This window comes from Rhineura floridana, chromosome 10 (assembly GCF_030035675.1).
Source record: "Rhineura floridana isolate rRhiFlo1 chromosome 10, rRhiFlo1.hap2, whole genome shotgun sequence".
NCBI lineage: Eukaryota > Metazoa > Chordata > Lepidosauria > Squamata > Rhineuridae > Rhineura > Rhineura floridana.
In genome coordinates, this window is record NC_084489.1 from 30,701,756 (window position 1) to 30,719,483 (window position 17,728).

Here is a 17,728-nt window from a genome sequence, read left to right on the forward strand (position 1 = left end):
GGAGGGTAGATATAAAGGGTTGCCGAGATCTGACCGTCTCTGCATTTGCGGAAACAAGGAGATCGAAGATCTGGTTCACTACATGCTAAAGTGCGCCTTATATAGACACAAATTTTTAGCACCTTTTATAGTCCCTAGAGTTGGCCTCTCTCCAGATATTTTAATAGCCGACTTACTTTCGGATAATCATAGTAAAATCATATGGCAGTAGCAAATTTCGCTCTTGCTGCAAAACATATTAGAGTCCAATATTGTAAAAATCAACAGCCTTGAATTTTTTAACCATGTTATATATTTTAGACGAGTGGGAATGTTATTGTATATTTTGTTGTAGTGCTTTAGTACTGCTATGGCCCATGGCTAAGAGCAAATAAAGTTGTTGTTACCATTGTTACTAATAAATATATGAATTAGAAAATTTTCTGTTGAAAAATAAATCAGTGGAAAAGTTTCCATTTAGGATTATTCCTTCCCCCCCCCCACATGACTGATCTGAAGTGAAAAAACCAAACACCTGAGTTAGCACTTTGCATGTTATCAGGTGCTTTTTCAAACCTAGAGTTTAATTTCTGTGTCATAATATAACAACAACAATGTATGAAGTGACTGGCAACATAAAGGCACTAGACACATATTCCTCAGCAAGGTATTCTTGCTACCAATAATAGCTGTTGTACATAGAAAACAGTATTCTGCCTGCTCTTATTGGTGAAACTCATGTTTCTGAAAAGGTTTAACTATCACTGTGTTTTTTATCACTTTCCCCCAGTGTAGCGAGGGTGAGCTTTTCCCCACTCTCAAGTGTGTGCAACATTGGATATGGTCTGAAGTCACATGGGCTAGGAGTGGAAAGATTTGTCAATTTTGGTTCTCTCAGTTTCTCATTTTTCTAGTCTTAAATTGTCTTCCGGATTTCTGCAGCAACTTGTGATTAAAAAAAAAATCTCATGAAAATTCTCCAGCATAGAAGTGTGAATTTCTCCTAATAAACACATTTTTGTAGGCCGTTTTGACGAATGTATACATTTTTGCAACCAATTTCTTGTCAAATACTGCATTTTTGCATGTTATTTTCACTCATATATTCATTTTTATGCACATTTCCCACTAACGTATGTATTTTCGTAAACATTGTTTATTTGGCAAACTGCACTGTAAAATCTTGAGAACGCAAGTGTGTTTTGGTTCTCATATTGTTTCGGAAAGTGTGAATTTGATAGATATAGCTTGAAATGTGAACTGAATCAAATTTCATGCCCATCCCTAACATGGGCTATCACCTTGCTGGAGATAAGCAGGTCTGGGTCTGGACAGTGCCTAGGTAGGAGACTGACTGGGAGATCCATGATGGAAGACATGTAATAATGCCACTCATTTACTTTGTTTCTTAGAACTCAAGAGGAACCATTTTATTTGCATAGCCCTTTCCTTTATTAGCATACTCCTGTTCTGTGTTTTATCTTAGTATGATGCTAGCTAGTGTGATATTAGTATGGTTCTAGAGTGCATTGAAACCTGGTCCTAACTTCTCTATACAAATTTGCTATGCCCACTGCTTTGGTCTGGACAGTGGCTCACTTTGAATGCCAGAGTGTTTCCTACCAGAATTGATAAATGGGAGTATACAACCTGGTCATACACTTAAATGAAACAAAACTTTCTAGCAGCTCAACATCTCATATTCATGCAAGATGTTACAGATATTGTATACACACATGAAGAGGTGAAATAGTTACATGTATTCTGTTTGAGAAGGTAAGCAAATTACAATACTCTACTGGGAATGCATGAGTACCATAATGCTGAAGCCATTCTTTGCTTCCAAGGTATCAGTACTATATTTTCTCAGTACTTACGTAGAAAGCAACAGTAGTGGCTGGTAGCCACTATCCAGGAGGTCACCCAGACATGGTCAATGAGGTCACCGAGCTGTGGCCACATTTTGGTTTTCTCCCTGGCCTCCTCCCTTGCAAAGATACTTTGGATACTTGAGCATTGCAATTTTACAAATAGCACCTAACTAAATGGAAAAGTGTCTTACTTTGGTTTAGAAGGGGTCCTCGCTGTCACAGTTGCTTCTCTGCTGAGAGGAAAGTTGTGTGGCCTCCATCTGTTCTGATTTTCTCCGTCATACTCCTTTGCAAACAATGGGCACTTAAACACAGCTGTTGTGTAAATACTTAACACCTAAGTGGTTCAGAATTGCTGTCACAATTTGTAGTGTGGGTTCATGCCGAAGATACTGTGCATTACTCAGAAGTAAGCCCTACTGAATTCTGTGGAGATCGCTCCCTGATAAGTATGTGCAGGTTTGCAACCTGAATTGGTGAGTCTGAAAGATGCCGCACCAGACTGTTTAACAAGGCCCCCAATAAATTTCCAGATCATTCATTCATTCATTCATTCATTCATTTATTTATTTCCCACCCTTCCTCCCAGCAGGAGCCCAGGACGGCATCTATGGGAAAAGAGTATTCCCCTCCCCCAGTTTATTCAGTTCTACATCTTGACAGAATGCGGAATAAGGTGGAGGAATATTAAGTAGAATAGGACCTGGGAGATCAGGGTGAGCATCACTACTCAGCCATGAAGTTCACCTCAAGGGTTAGGAGGCTCATGAATGCAACCTTGAGCTCATTGGAGGAAAGGTGGAATGAATATAAATGTAATACTGATAAACAAGGAATGATCAAAATAAAAGTCTTCTTTCAAGCCTGCCTACCCTCAGTTACAGAATCATGAAAAGTCCAGCCTAAAAATCAAAGAAAAAAAGAGTCTGGGACACAACCAGGCTATTCAGGCCTTTACATTGAACTTTACATGCAGGCCCTTGTTAATTCCAATGCATGACTGGCTGTTGGGACAGGCTTGCCTGGGTGGGATGTACAGGCAGGATGCAATCTATCTCCCGTACTACATACAGGCTCTGCACAATGAGTTCTCAACTGAACCACCCTCTGCACCATCCTACTTTTTGTACTAGTGTTTTAAGATTGCCAAAGCATTTTATAGTCTTTTTATCCTCACAACCCTGTAAAATAGATCCTAGTGCAATTTTAGCAAAACAGCAACAAAAGAAAAAAACAGTACTAGCGCCTATAATAAATTTACTGTGACATAAGTTGCCTTGGGCTAGAGTCTGCTTCATCAGATGCATCATTCTTGGCAATTTATAAAAGCTTATGCAATGTTTGTTAGCATTTATTTATTTATTTAAAATATTTCTATCCTGCCCTTCTACCCTGTAATAGGGCACTCAGGGCAGCTTACAAAAATAAAATCAAACATGTACATAATAATATTGTAAACAATAAAATCACAAAACATTAAAATAAAATACATAAAATAGAATTAAAATGCATAAAATACAATGTTATATATATACACACACACACACACACACACATATATATATAGGGAGTGGTACTAAAGGGGACTACAAGGGTAAAATTTAACATAGAAGGCATAAAATAATAAAGTGCTACTTGACTATTGTTTCATTTCTGCTGCAAGCCATGACTAGTTGGCTATTCCTTTGATTGAAATTATACCAGAGTAATGTATCCAACACCACACAATGAGCCTATGACAGAGAATGAATGTTGAACTATGTCTCCAGATCCTATGGTGAGCTTGTTGCTTTAAAAAAAAAGGTGTAAGAACCAGGCTCTTGACAGTTGGTTTACTGAGAAGGAAAGTGTCCAGACAATGTTCTACCCAAAGCATGATGCAGTCTAGGTTTCACATTAGCATCACCAATTCTTCCTTGCAAACCACAGCTTCCTCTTGCAGACTTGAGCAGGGGAGACTGTGAGCTTCAGAAATAATTAGCATGAGCATTCACAGAGTGCACCTGCCTCACCATTGAGGAACCTCTCTGTTTTTAATAAGATGATTCCACAACAGGTATCCTTGTAAAAAGTAAATCTACAATCACCACAATAGCTGGTAATTGTAGGGTTAGTAATCCAGTTCTATAATTGCTCCAAACAGTTTGCATAAGGACATAAGAAGAGCCTTGCTGGTTCAGGCCAAAGGCCAATCTAGCAATCTAGTCCAGCATCCTGTTCTCACAGTGGCCAATCAACTAACCAACCAACCAACCAACCAACCACACACACACACACACACACACACACACAGAGAGAACACTTTTTAAACCTAAAGAAAAGCAGGAGTGGAAACCCTCCATACTTTCCTCAAACCTAAACACACACGCACACACACATTTATGGTACCTAAAGAAAACCTGCAACTTCAATAACATAAGCTATTGAAAGCTGCCACAGACACAAGCCATCCATAATTTCTCCTCCGAGTTCTCTTATTCTTCCAATGCAAAAGATTAAGTAATTTTTTTACATTTTAATAGAGATACTCACACCATGTCCACTATTGGTTGCTCTGTGTTGAAGCATCAGGCCCCAAAACAAATACTAAGCATAGACAGCAAAGCTGCTCAAAGTAGCAAACACTCCTGGCTGGCTGGCTGGCTGGCAGGCCACCAAGAATGTATTATGAGGTGTGGCCTTCAGGGAAACAGTTCTGAGCATGCTCAAAACAGATTAGCTGTGTAATAGGTCTACCATGGCAGCAGCCCTATTAATGTTATATAGCATGGCTGGTTTGCCATTATAACAACAGGAGGGAGGGGAACTTGCAGAACTAAGGCTAAAGATCTCTTGTAACACACAAATTTATCACATGGTTTTTCTTCCTGGAGACATATGGGAGGGAGTTTCTGGCCATGCTTTTGGATTGTGAATGATTGAGTGGTGAAGAATTGATTGGCCAGAGAATTAGAGATTGACAGAAATATCTCCACTCTTAAGTTCAAATAGGTTAGGGATGTCTGTGGAACAGAAAAGAGTGGCTTTAAGATTTGGGAAAACATTTTTTAAAAATTGTTTCACGTTTCACTTAGGAGGGCTGGGCCCCAAGTGGACCAGCCTCCACTGGAAAGCAAAATGTAGAGACTCAGACTGCTAACTTTATCACTACATATTAGTGGCATGCAGGTAACTCCTATGTCAGGAAGTGTGAGCCATTTGTTGGGTAGTGAAGTCTTCAACACAAAAGGAAGTAGAATGAAACTAGTTTTACTCTTGAAATACAAAATAAGTTATTCAGCTGCAAGTGTAAGATCAGTGTTTGCATTATGACACTCTGAGGAGCTGGGAATGTAGTTACCCTGGCATATTTAATAAGCAACATATTTCTTTGCATTAAAACAAGAACTGGGCAGGTATCCTGTCATTCATGTTTGACATTGCCTTTCTTATCTGAAATAGGTAGCAATAAAACCAACTATAAAACTACTTGTAACCTATGAAAAAATATGTAGGAAATCGGTACCAAAGCTTCTGATGAAACTATGCAAAACAATTTAACAATTTCAGCCAGTAAGACAAAAACAACAACCCTGTAACACCGAGGAAATGTTCAGTACCACTTTTAAATTGGAAAGCATTTTTTAAAACTCTGGGTCTAGACCTGAACTGCTTTCTAACAATTAAAACAAATAATTGCAGTTTTCCATGGCATTTGAAACATTTCTTATTTTATAAAATCAGTTATTTTTTTAAAATCTCTCTTGATTTCTGGCAAAGAATACCATATGTGGGTAAATGGTGCAGTTTGTATTCCTGTGGTATTTCCCCTTCCCCTTAAAAACTTGTTTATTGTGAAAGATTATGGCAGTTTTATAGTAGATGTCTATGTCAGAGGTGTGATCTAAGGTAAAGTCTTCCTTTACTGGCAGGTTATTTTTGCTGTTTCCAACTGCTTTGCTAAAAATCTCAGTAAGTAATAGAGAAGAGCTTGAATTTATGTTCTTCCTCCACCCCACCCTTCCAAAGTTTCCTGGAGGGTGGAAGATTCTTCTTATTGCGGCAATAAAATAAAAAGAAAATGAAGCACCTTTCCCCCTGGAAATTAGAGAGCAGCCCAGGTTCCCAGGGAGAGTTGCGGAAGTGCTGCGCCAGCACTGTCCGAAGTGAAGCCTGCCTTGGCAGAATCTGGCATGGGGTGGCAGATCTGTCAAGTCAAGGAATGAGCTGGGAGAATTCCTTAAGACAGTGAGGTGGGCTCCTCCCGAGTTGCTTCCCTCCCCTAGGAGAGGAATCTCCCCCCTTGCCGTCGGGGGCACATGACGCCAGGAATTGCCAAAATGACCCGAGGGAAGTGAAGGGCTGTGGAGCAGAAGAGAATTGGACCACTGTTCCCCACCGAAGCACGTTGCCTCTTTGAGTGCTACTCTGGGCTCCCGTTTGCTAAATCGGGGAAAGATGGGCAGCGCAGACTTAGAGGCGCACGTCGGTTAGCCAAAGGGGGCGGCTTTTCCCGGGGCTGCCTGTTGTGGCCCGGAGGGTCAGATCCGCGCGGCGGGCGGGCTGCCGTGCCCTGCGCCCTGTGGGGCCGAGCCGGACTCTTCCCCCTTTGCGTGCTGGCGTCGCCTGCCTTTCCCCAAGTGCTGGTGGGGCGGGTGTGGAGTTCTCGCCGCTGAGCCTCCGGCTCCCGGTGGGGCGCGGGGGGAAACCAGGTCACCAGCGCCGAGACAGACAAACCGGCTTGGGGAGCGGGGCTGACTCAGGTGGTGTCGGCCGTCAGGCTGGGAAGGGGAAAGGCAAGGCGGGACGTCCCCGTGCGTTCTTGCCGCTTGGATCCTCAGGAGCAGCAGCCCGGGCAGAAAACGGCGGCGGCAGCGGCAACAACCCTTGATCCCCGCTGCGGGTCTGTTGGCGGTGAGTGTTTGAGTTTTAAACCGCAACCCCGAACCCCAGGGGGAGCAGTAATGTGGGCGCCTGGATGTGCCGGAGATCTCCAGACTGACCCGGACTTTCTGGGGCAGGAGTTCGCAGCTGGACTTGGCCGAGGGAGCCGCTGTGGCAAATGTTTGCAGGCAGCCGCGTATTTTTAGAACCCGATTGGCTTCGATCGTCTGAAATGCATCATATAATCTCTTTCGCTAGGGTGGTTTTGGTGTTGTTTTGCGTGGGTGGGGAGAAGATGGCAAAGGTTTTAAGCGATTGTGTTCCCCACGCAATGTGTTGTTATTGTTTACCGACGAGTGAAAGAGGCCAGCTTTGATCTATCTGTATTTTAGTCTCGATCATTGGAAGGCCGGGGACACACACACAAACAAACCGAGCTGCAGATTGTGTACGTGTGTTTAATTTCTTCTTCTAAGCGGGGTTTTCCAGACTGGCGTTTGACGGAGCAGAACATTTCATCATAGGGCTTTTGATTTTTTTTAAAAATTAAAAATACATTTCTCCCCACCCACACTTTTTTTTAAAAAAGGCTTGATGGCTCCGCGCAGCGTATGCTCAGTTGTTGACAAAAATCTGTGTTTTTAAAAATGTCTCTGGCATAGTTTGTGCGGGCGCGATGCACACCGAGCGAGTGGAAGTTTCCATGATGAGTAAGTTAGGTGACAAGGGATCCTGGAGGAAAATGTTCGCAGCAGCGACACGCGGGAAACGGGTTAGCAGGCTCGGGTGCGGTGACGACGCGGGGGGGGGAAGCGGGAGGAGAGCTGCGATGTCTGGCGTGTTCGGTGTGGGTGTGTAGGAGACGCCTCAGAAAGATGGATGACTTTTTTTTTTACAGGCCCTTGACTTGTGTGCTTGTCAGTTGCAGCCCTTAATAATTGCTTTCTTGGAAAATTGATCCCTTGAAGACTCCTTTCTCCAGCAGTCTCTAAATAAATAAGTAGAAATACTGTAGCCAGGAAAGCAAGAACTAAAGTTTGAATTATTATTGAAGCCCAGATCTTTTATTAGTAATGTATATATTAATTTCTTAGGAATTTTTATATCCCACCTTATACAAAGATTTTTCCCCAGGGAAACTTACGAATATTGATAAAAGTAGCCATGAAAACAAAAAAACTAGCCATTATTTATTTATTTATTTATTGCATTTATTGCTCACTCTCTTTCCATCAAAGAGCTCAAGCCAACATGGTAAGCAAGAGCTAGCATTGTGCAGTGGTTAGAAGACTGGGGAGACCTGGGTTCGAATCTGTTGAATTATGAAGGTCATTAGGTGACTTTGGCCCAGTCTCTCCGCCCAAGCTATTTTACAGGGTTGTCTTGAGGATTAAGGGGTGGGGTGCGGGAGAGGAAGAGCAATGTATACAACCTTGGACTCTATAAATGGAATAAATAAATACTCCCTCTCCATTTTCATCTCAGAAGAACCCAATGAGATAGGTTAGGTTGAGAGAGCAACTGATCCAAGTTCACCCCAAATGCTTACCAGTGGAGTAATCTAGTCCAACACTCTAACCCAGGGATGGGGAACCTGTGCCCCCCAAATACTGATGGATTCCAACTGCCAGCATGGTCAGTGGTCAGGGAACATCTGTAGCTCAGTGGTAGAGGATCTGCTTTGCATGCAGAAGGTCCCAAGTTAATCCCTGACATCTCCAGGTAGAGCAAGAAAAGATTCCCTCCTGAACTCCGGGGTCTACTCTGGCTCTGGATTACATAGAAATAATAGTAAGAGTGTAAGATCCAAGGGAACAACAGCAGCAGTCATATGCTTTTTGTTTTGGGTGCTACAGACATTGAACCATGTGAATGTTCACAAATCATTCTCCTGATAAGATCTGTCTAGCTATTGCTTGCTTTCTAGGTGCTCTTCTTGAAAGCCATCCCTTCTTCTCAGACACTTTGTCCCAGCTGCACCCTTTTCAGATATGCGGTGCAGGCCATGAGTAACTCAGTGGTGGTGAGAGAAAAGTCTTGAAGTGTGCACAAGGACACTTGTTTCTTGCCCAGTACCTTGCTTATTTAAAACCCTAAGCAGCTTGGGACCAAGCTACTTGAAGGATCATCTGCACCTGTGTATATTTGCCTGTCCTTTAAGATCTGCTGCTGTGGCCTTCATGCATATGCCACTGCCTTCTGAAGGATGGTTGGTGGCAATGTAAGAGAAGGCTTTTTCTAGTGGCAGTGCCTCCATATGTGGAACTCTCTGCCCCAGGTGCTTGGAGTAAATTCAAAGTGGGGCTGAGAGGGAGGGGTGGAAATGGGTGGCTCTATCTCCACTTACAAAGCGTTAATGTTTGTTCTGGTCAAAGTGGAAGGTGGTGGAGAGGTAGACTTACTCTTTGTTTCCCTCCTGAACCTTTCTCTCTCTCCAAATTATGCCACCTCTGATCCCAAGACCTCTTTGGGGAATGAAGGCGCCATGGAACCAGTGGATCCAAGGCCCACCCCTGCTCCCAGAACACTGCATTTCAAGGTCTAACACCAGCTACTGCCAACAGGAACATTGGCACTGCTCAAGCTAAGCCTGTGGTACTTTTGGTGGGTGAGATGTGGTCCTCCATGGCAATGTTCCCACTCTGCTGGTGGAACTCTTTTCCACTGGTGGGTGGACATTTCTGCCCAATCCTAAACCCCTCCAACCAGCCAGTTTGGCAGTTAGGTTTCTTCTGTCCAGTTATTTTCCGCCCTATTTGTGTTCTGCTAGTGTTTGAAGACATTTCTTTTTAGACAAGCCTGTTGCTTAATTTCATTTAATTACTGTTAGCTCTGGCTCTTTGTACTCTCTGTGCCTTTTTGTTTTTGATGTTGCTATTGGTTGTTTTTGATAATTGCTTTAACGGTGAATTATTTTTCTGTTTGTTTATACCTTGTTAGTCACTTTGACCAACTCTTTTTGGAAGGGAAAAGTGGGATGTAAATTTTTCTGTAAAATATAAACATTCTAGGCATTGGTAGTGAACATTTCCTTCCTTTGAGTACCCACACTAGGGTTGCCAGGTCAGAAGCATCCCAAACCCTGAAATTTCAGGGGTGGGCCCTAGTGATGTCAAGGGAGTGGGCCCTAGTGATATCATGGGGCAGGCCCTAGTGATATCATTAAGCTGGGAGCATACCACTCAAACAAAAGTATCTCTGATTGGAAATTAAGATAGAAATCTTAGTTAAATGAGGGTGTTCCCAGGTCCAGCTGTAGTGAAAGGATCATTTCTTCTCACCTGCTTAGGGAGCCAAAGTAGGGAACATTTAATCTAGCTTACTTGCTTCTGGCAAGAAGGATTTAAGTGCTCTTAGGCCAGGCCAATCACCAGAAAGCTATTGTAGGAAAAAGGGAGCCTAGTGTTGTGGAGATGTTTGATGGGAGTACTCAGGAGTAAAGATGGATGCCCCTGAAGGCTGCAATTCTAAACATACTAAGGGACTAAGCAACATAGAACTCAACAGGAGTTACTTCTTAGAATATATGGTTAGGATTGTGCTGTTGGTAAGGCTTGAGTAGGAATCCTTTGCAAAGATACCGATATCAAACCAGGGTTGGCAACCCCCTGCCTGGAATGCCCTGCCTGTCGTTTAACATGGCTGTTCCAAACTTCTTTACAGACTTTACAAACTTTAATCTGTTCTTAACTCATTGTTAGTTTTATTATTTTGAATGTTTTTAAATATCTGTCTTTAACTGTTGTTGTCAATAATTTCTTTGTCTTAATTCCTTCTGTAAACCGCTTTGAGGTGTTTTTTTTAACAAAAAAGCGGTATATAAGTGTTGTAAATAATATGCATAAGTATATGTCTGAGTCACTGTGGCCCTTGGATCTCGTTCCTCTTTTAGGAACAAAGGAGTCTGCCTTATATGTTTTTAAATACCTGTTTTTCACTGTTTTTGCCAATAATTTTATTGTTTTAATTCCTTCTGTAAACTCTTTATTGAGTTTTTTTTTTACAATAAAGCAGTATGTAAATGTTTTGAATAAAATACATAAATAAATTTCAGAGTCACTGTGGCCTTTGGGAAGAAAGGAATATGCCTTATATCGACCCAGGCCATTTGGTACTACCTAGCTCAGTACTGATAATATAGACTGGCATTGGCTCTCCAGGATTCCAGGCAATAGGCTTTTCTGGAGATTGGAGCCTGGACCTTTGCATCCAAAGTATGTGGTCTATTACTAAGCTACAGCCCTTCCCTTGTTTAAAAAAGTGTCGTTTAAAATTGTTCTTTTCAGTTCACTAATGAATGCACAGCATACCTAGGGCAGATCTACACCATTCATTTAAAGCACATTCAACACACATTTGAAGCTCATGAATCTCACCACAGAATCATGGGAACTGTAGTTTGATAAAGGTGGGGGGAACTATAACTGTGAGGGGGAAACTACACTTTCCTGGATTCTTTGGGGGAAGTCACACGCTTTAAATGTATTGTGTGAATCTACTTCATAAATTTTTCCTGAATGTACATCATTTTAATTACTTTTTAAAATAGAAATCGGCTACAATGTTTACTGGGTGACCATGGGCTACTCACCATCTCTCAGCCTAATCCGCCCCTCAGGGTGAAAGCAACAGAGGGGGGCCATGACCACCTCAAGGAAGAAGGGCATAACTTAAATGTCCATGAAATAATAATGTGCAACCATAGTGTAAAATCAGTTACTTGTTGTTGTTCTTATGTGCCTTCAAGTCGATTACGACTTATGGCGACCTTATGAATCAGTGACCGCCAAGAGCATTCCAGTCCCCCATGATTATCATCATATCTTGATTTGGTGTGTGATCAATTTCCTCCTGTACTTCTGCGTAAAATCTCTCCAATTCTTCTTTTTCTGCGTTTGATGTTGGAGCGTAGATTTGGATGATGGTTGTGTTAACAGGTTTCCCATTTAATCTCATTGATATCACTTGCTCAGACCTTGCGTTGTAGCTCCTAATTGCTTTTGCTACATCACTTCTCACTATTAAAGCAACCACATTTCTTCTTGATTTCTCATTTCCTGCATAAAATATTTTGTAGTTGCCTGATTGAAAATGTCCTATTCCCATCCATTTATTCACTCACGCCAAGTATTGTAATGTTGATACGTTCCATTTCTTGCTTGACAATTTCTAACTTTCCCTGGTTCATGCTTCTCACATTCCATGTTCCTGTTGTGTTTGTCGTACAACTCCGGACTCTCCTTTTGCATCTGTGCACATCAGGCTCTTGGCTTCCTTTTGCCTTTGACCCAGCTGCGTCATTAGTCATAGCACGACTTGTCCTTGTCCTTTGTTCTTCCCCAGTAACTCATTGAGTGCCTTCTGACCTGGGGGTCTCATCTCCCAGCACTGTTTCGTGTTGCATTTTGGATACTCTGTTCATAGGGTTTTCATGGTAAGAGGTATTCAGAGGTGGTTTACTATTGCCTTCCTCTGAGTTTGGATGCATCTTAGTCTGGTGTCTCAACTTTGACCATTCCACCTTGTGTGCTCCTGCTAGGAGTCTAGCCTCTTGGTCTAGACTCCTGACTGCATTGCTCTCAGCTTCTTCAACACTCTCAAACCCCCTCACCACATTAAGGTGTGCATCCTAAAGGTGGATCAGATACTTATCAGGACAAAATATGAAGAAATATATATATAAGCATAACTGTCAATTATGTTTATTATTTATACAACCTGTAAAGATATTTATAGTGCAACCCTATGCATGTTTACTCAGAAGCAAGTTCCAATGTATTTAGCGGGGCTTACTCAAACAGGGTAGTGTGCACAGGATTGCAATCTCAAATGATAAGGAACTTCACTCACCCAACCCAAAATTCGGAATCATGCCACTTTAAGCTGTTTTGCACCTTTTTTGTATTTGTCTCATGGTTATTGGATTTTAAATAGATTTCTTTTTGTGAGCTGCCTTGGTTTCCAACCCTACCTCACAGAGTTGTTGGAAAGACTCCATATACACACACACTGCAGATGTAAAAATACATACACCTCATATAATAGCTTATTCTCAAAACCAGTTGGTCATTGCAGAACATTTTTTAAAAATAAAATCAGTGTCAGTTCCTACAAAATGAAAGCAGTGACCCCTAAGTAAGCCCTACCTAACTGCTTTAAAAATAGGATTGGAGGGGGAGAAAAAGATTTACAACACAGACACAGTCCTTTGCTATGTTCACTCAAATGTCTCATTGATTTACAACACAATCCTAACCGTGTCTACTGAAAAGTAAGTCCTACTGAATACAATGAAGTTTACTTCCAGTATGTGGGATTAGCACTGCAACTTTACTTCCAGGAAAGGTAGGATTAAAGCTTCATATTGGGAAGGTTTTCAAAACATGCTATGTATTAGACAAATAAACTGCCCTCTTCAACAGCCCAGAAATATTTAAAGTAACCTCATAATTAGAAAAGTCTAACACATTGTAATCATAAGCTGCATGTACACTTCTTTTAAATTTCTGTTCAAAAATTGTTTGAAAGATAAAGTGTATAATATGCTATTTTTGCAAGTAATTTAAAAATGCTGCATGTACACTTTTATTATAATCATACATGAAATTGTTTACAGTAAACAAATGTCTACCATGATCCTGCTGTGATTTTTTGTTCTACATCTCCTGACCTTCACACATAGAGAAAGGGATTTTTGCTACTGCTATAAGGTATAAACTTAATCAGTTCATGAGATTTTCAGATAAGGAGGAAAAGACAACAGTTTTCTAGTCTTGCAGTGGAATCTAGCTATTGTCTGGAGGTCAACAAATCCCTTGTCAATCAAGGGATAAGTGACTTCACTTATTGGCTACAAACTGAAAGGGCAGGGTTAGAGTGGTAAGCTACAAGCTCATTTAACATTTGTTGGGGGGTGATGTTTTGGTGTATATCACTTGAATCAGATCACCTACAAACTTTTTTTAAATATGAAAGCTGAGAGTCTGGAGATTGGGGTGACTCTCCTGGAGATCCAGAGAGGACCTCAAAATCCAGAGTCTCCGGATGAATATTGGAGATCTGGCAACCCTAATCCACACTGCAAACGTACAACTGATTTAACAGCCATTCCCTCTTCTTAGGGTAGTTTGGAAGCTTACTGAGGGTGTTGTAAATTCTGTGCTTGGAAATTTATAGCTTCTGCAATAGAACTGTAGCTCCTTGGGAAGAGAGAATGGCTGTTAAATGGGTTGAAATCTGAAACATAGTATCTCTTTAGAGTATCTTGTATCAAAGCTGTTGTCCTGCATCTTGGTAACTGCTTATCGGAATCAAAGGGACATAGATTTGATTTGTGTACTGAAATCCAAAAATACAAATGTCTTTCCATATTAGAAAACCCTTGACTATTCTGTGATGTGAATACGAACCAAACCCATGGATCAGAATGAAAAACTAAGGTTTATGAAACAGCTTTCTGTTATCAGATATCACCTTGATTAGCTGTGAGACCAACTTCATACATTAGTAGTAAACCGCAGTTTCATCAGTGCTGTGACTTCTCCCATGCCGCTCCTGTAATATATGCAGTGTTGCCCATAGGATTAATTGTAAGAACATAAGAACATAAGAAAAGCCTGCTGGATCAGGCCAGTGGCCCATCTAGTCCAGCATCCTGTTCTCACAGTGGCCAACCAGGTGCCTGGGGGAAGCCCGCAAGCACGACCTGGGTGCAAGAACACTCTCCCCTCCTGAGGCTTCCGGCAACTGGTTTTCAGAAGCATGCTGCCTCTGACTAGGGTGGCACAGCACAGCCATCATGGCTAGTAGCCATTGATAGCCCTGTGCTCCATGAATTTGTCTAATCTTCTTTTAAAGCCATCCAAGCTGGTGGCCATTACTGCATCTTGTGGGAGCAAATTCCATAGTTTAACTATGCGCTGAGTAAAGAAGTACTTCCTTTTGTCTGTCCTGAATCTTCCAACATTCAGCTTCTTTGAATGTCCACGAGTTCTAGTATTATGAGAGAGGGAGAAGAACTTTTCTCTATCCACTTTCTCGATGCCATGCATAATTTTATACACTTCTATCATGTCTCCTCTGACCCGCCTTTTCTCTAAACTAAAAAGCCCCAAATGCTGCAACCTTTCCTCGTGAGGGAGTCGCTCCATCCCCTTGATCATTCTGGTTGCCCTCTTCTGAACCTTTTCCAACTCTATAATATCCTTTTTGAGATGAGGCGACCAGAACTGTACACAGTATTCCAAATGCGGCCGCACCATAGATTTATACAATGGCATTATGATATCGGCTGTTTTATTTTCAATACCTTTCCTAATTATCCCTAGCATGGAATTTGCCTTTTTCACAGCTGCCGCACACTGGGTCGACATTTTCATCGTGCTGTCCACTACAACCCCGAGGTCTCTCTCCTGGTCGGTCACCGCCAGTTCAGACCCCATGAGCGTATATGTGAAATTCAGATTTTTTGCTCCAATATGCATAATTTTACACTTGTTTATATTGAATTGCATTTGCCATTTTTCCGCCCATTCACTCAGTTTGGAGAGGTCTTTTTGGAGCTCTTCGCAATCCCTTTTTGTTTTAACAACTCTGAACAATTTAGTGTGGTGAGCAAACTTGGCCACTTCACTGCTCACTCCTAATTCTAGGTCATTAATGAACAAGTTGAAAAGTACAGGTCCCAATACCGATCCTTGAGGGACCACTTTCTACAGCCCTCCATTGGGAGAACTGTCCGTTTATTCCTACTCTCTGCTTTCTGCTTCTTAACCAATTCCTTATCCACAAGAGGACCTCTCCTCTTATTCCATGACTGCTAAGCTTCCTCAGAAGCCTTTGGTGAGGTACCTTGTCAAACACTTTTTGAAAGTCTAAGTACACTATGTCCACTGGATCACCTCTATCTATATGCTTGTTGACACTCTCAAAGAATTCTAATAGGTTACTGAGACAGGACTTTCCCTTGCAGAAGCCATGCTGGCTCTGCTTCAGCAAGGCTTGTTCTTCTATGTGCTTAGTTAATCTAGCTTTAATAATACTTTCTACCAGTTTTCCAGGGACAGAAGTTAAGCTAACTGGCCTGTAATTTCCGGGATCCCCTCTGGATCCCTTTTTGAAGATTGGCGTTACATTTGCCACTTTCCAGTCCTCAGGCACGGAGGAGGACCCGAGGGACAAGTTACATATTTTAGTTAGCAGATCAGCAATTTCACCTTTGAGTTCTTTGAGAACTCTCGGGTGGATGCCATCCGGGCCCGGTGATTTGTCAGTTTTTATATTGTCCATTAAGCTTAGAACTTCCTCTCTCGTTACCACTATTTGTCTTAGTTCCTCAGAATCCCTTCCTGCAAATGTTAGTTCAGGTTCAGGGATCTGCCCTATATCTTCCACTGTGAAGACAGATGCAAAGAATTCATTTAGCTTCTCTACAATCTCCTTATCGTTCTTTAGGACACCTTTGACTCCCTTATCATCCAAGGGTCCAATTGTCTCCCTAGCTGGTCTCCTGCTTTGAATGTATTTATAGAATTTTTTGTTGTTGGTTTTTATGTTCTTAGCAATGTGCTCCTCAAATTCTTTTTTAGCATCCCTTATTGTCTTCTTGCATTTCTTTTGTCAGAGTTTGTGTTCTTTTTTATTTTCTTCATTCGGACAAGACTTCCATTTTCTGAAGGAAGACTTTTTGCCTCTAAGAGCTTCCTTGACTTTGCTCGTTAACCATGCTGGCATCTTCTTGGCCCTGGCAGTACCTTTTCTGATCTGCGGTATGCACTCCAGTTGAGCTTCTAATATAGTGTTTTTAAACAACTTCCAAGCATTTTCGAGTGATGTGACCCTCTGGACTTTGTTTTTCAACTTTCTTTTTACCAATCCCCTCATTTTTGTGAAGTTTCCTCTTTTGAAGTCAAATGTGACCGTGTTGGATTTTCTTGGCAATTGGCCAGTTACATGTATGTTTAATTTAATAGCACTGTGGTCACTGCTCCCAATCGGTTCAACAACACTTACATCTCGCACCAGGTCCCGGTCCCCACTGAGGATTAAGTCCAGGGTTGCCGTCCCTCTGGTCGGTTCCATGACCAACTGGTCTAGGGGATAGTCATTTAGAATATCTAGAAACTTTGCTTCTTTGTCATGACTGGAACACATATGCAGCCAGTCTATGTCCGGGTAGTTGAAGTCACCCATTACTACCACATTTCCTAGTTTGGATGCTTCCTCAATTTCATATCTCATCTCAAGGTCTCCCTGAGCATTTTGATCAGGGGGACGATAGATCGTTCCCAGTATTAAGTCCCTCCTGGGGCACGGTATCACCACCCACAACGATTCTGTGGAGGAGTCTGCCTCTTTTGGGGGTTCGAGCTTGCTGGATTCAATGCCTTCTTTCACGTATAGAACAACTCCGCCACCAATACGTCCTTCCCTGTCCTTCCGATATAGTTTATATCCAGGGATAACCGTATCCCACTGGTTTTCTCCATTCCACCAGGTCTCGGTTATGCTCACTATATCAATGCTCTTCTCTAAGACCAAGCACTCCAGTTCTCCCATCTTGGTTCGGAGGCTCCTAGCATTAGCGTACAGGCACTTGTAAGCAGTGTCTCTCTTCAAGTGTCTTTGGCACTTGTGGTTAGGCCTGTGGTAATTTTGCTCTTCTGAATTTATATCCTGTGCCCCTGCTCTCACAATGCCTACTTCTAGGCCTACCCCTTTTAAAATTTCATCATTTCTTTGGTTTTTATCCCAGGGGGGAGGTTTATTCCGAACCGGACCTTTCTCAGCTCCTGTCGGGTTTCCCCCCTCAGTCAGTTTAAAAGCTGCTCTGCTACCTTTTTAATTTTAAGTGCCAGCAGTCTGGTTCCATTCTGGTTCAAGTGGAGCCCGTCCCTTTTGTACAGGCCTGGCTTGTCCCAAAATGTTCCCCAGTGCCTAACAAATCCGAACCCTTCCACCCGACACCATCGTCTCATCCACGCATTGAGACTGCGAAGCTGGGCCTGTCTGGCTGG

At 42.1% G+C, this 17,728-nt stretch overlaps 1 protein-coding gene across 26 annotated transcripts in view; it reads left to right on the forward strand.

The window, feature by feature from the left end:
* THRB (thyroid hormone receptor beta) overlaps nucleotides 1-17,728 on the forward strand; it is a 382,718-nt gene that overhangs the window by 112,915 nt on the left and 252,075 nt on the right. For 4 of the 26 annotated variants that reach the window (XM_061587711.1, XM_061587726.1, XM_061587719.1 and 1 more), the window contains exon 1: nucleotides 6,152-6,743. The exons of 20 other annotated variants lie outside the window; for them this stretch is intronic. The gene's annotated coding sequence lies outside the window, so the exon portion shown is untranslated. Of the gene's footprint in view, nucleotides 1-6,151; nucleotides 6,744-17,728 lie in introns of those variants that run through there. 2 more of the 26 variants (XM_061587732.1, XM_061587728.1) reach the window with 1 other exon arrangement.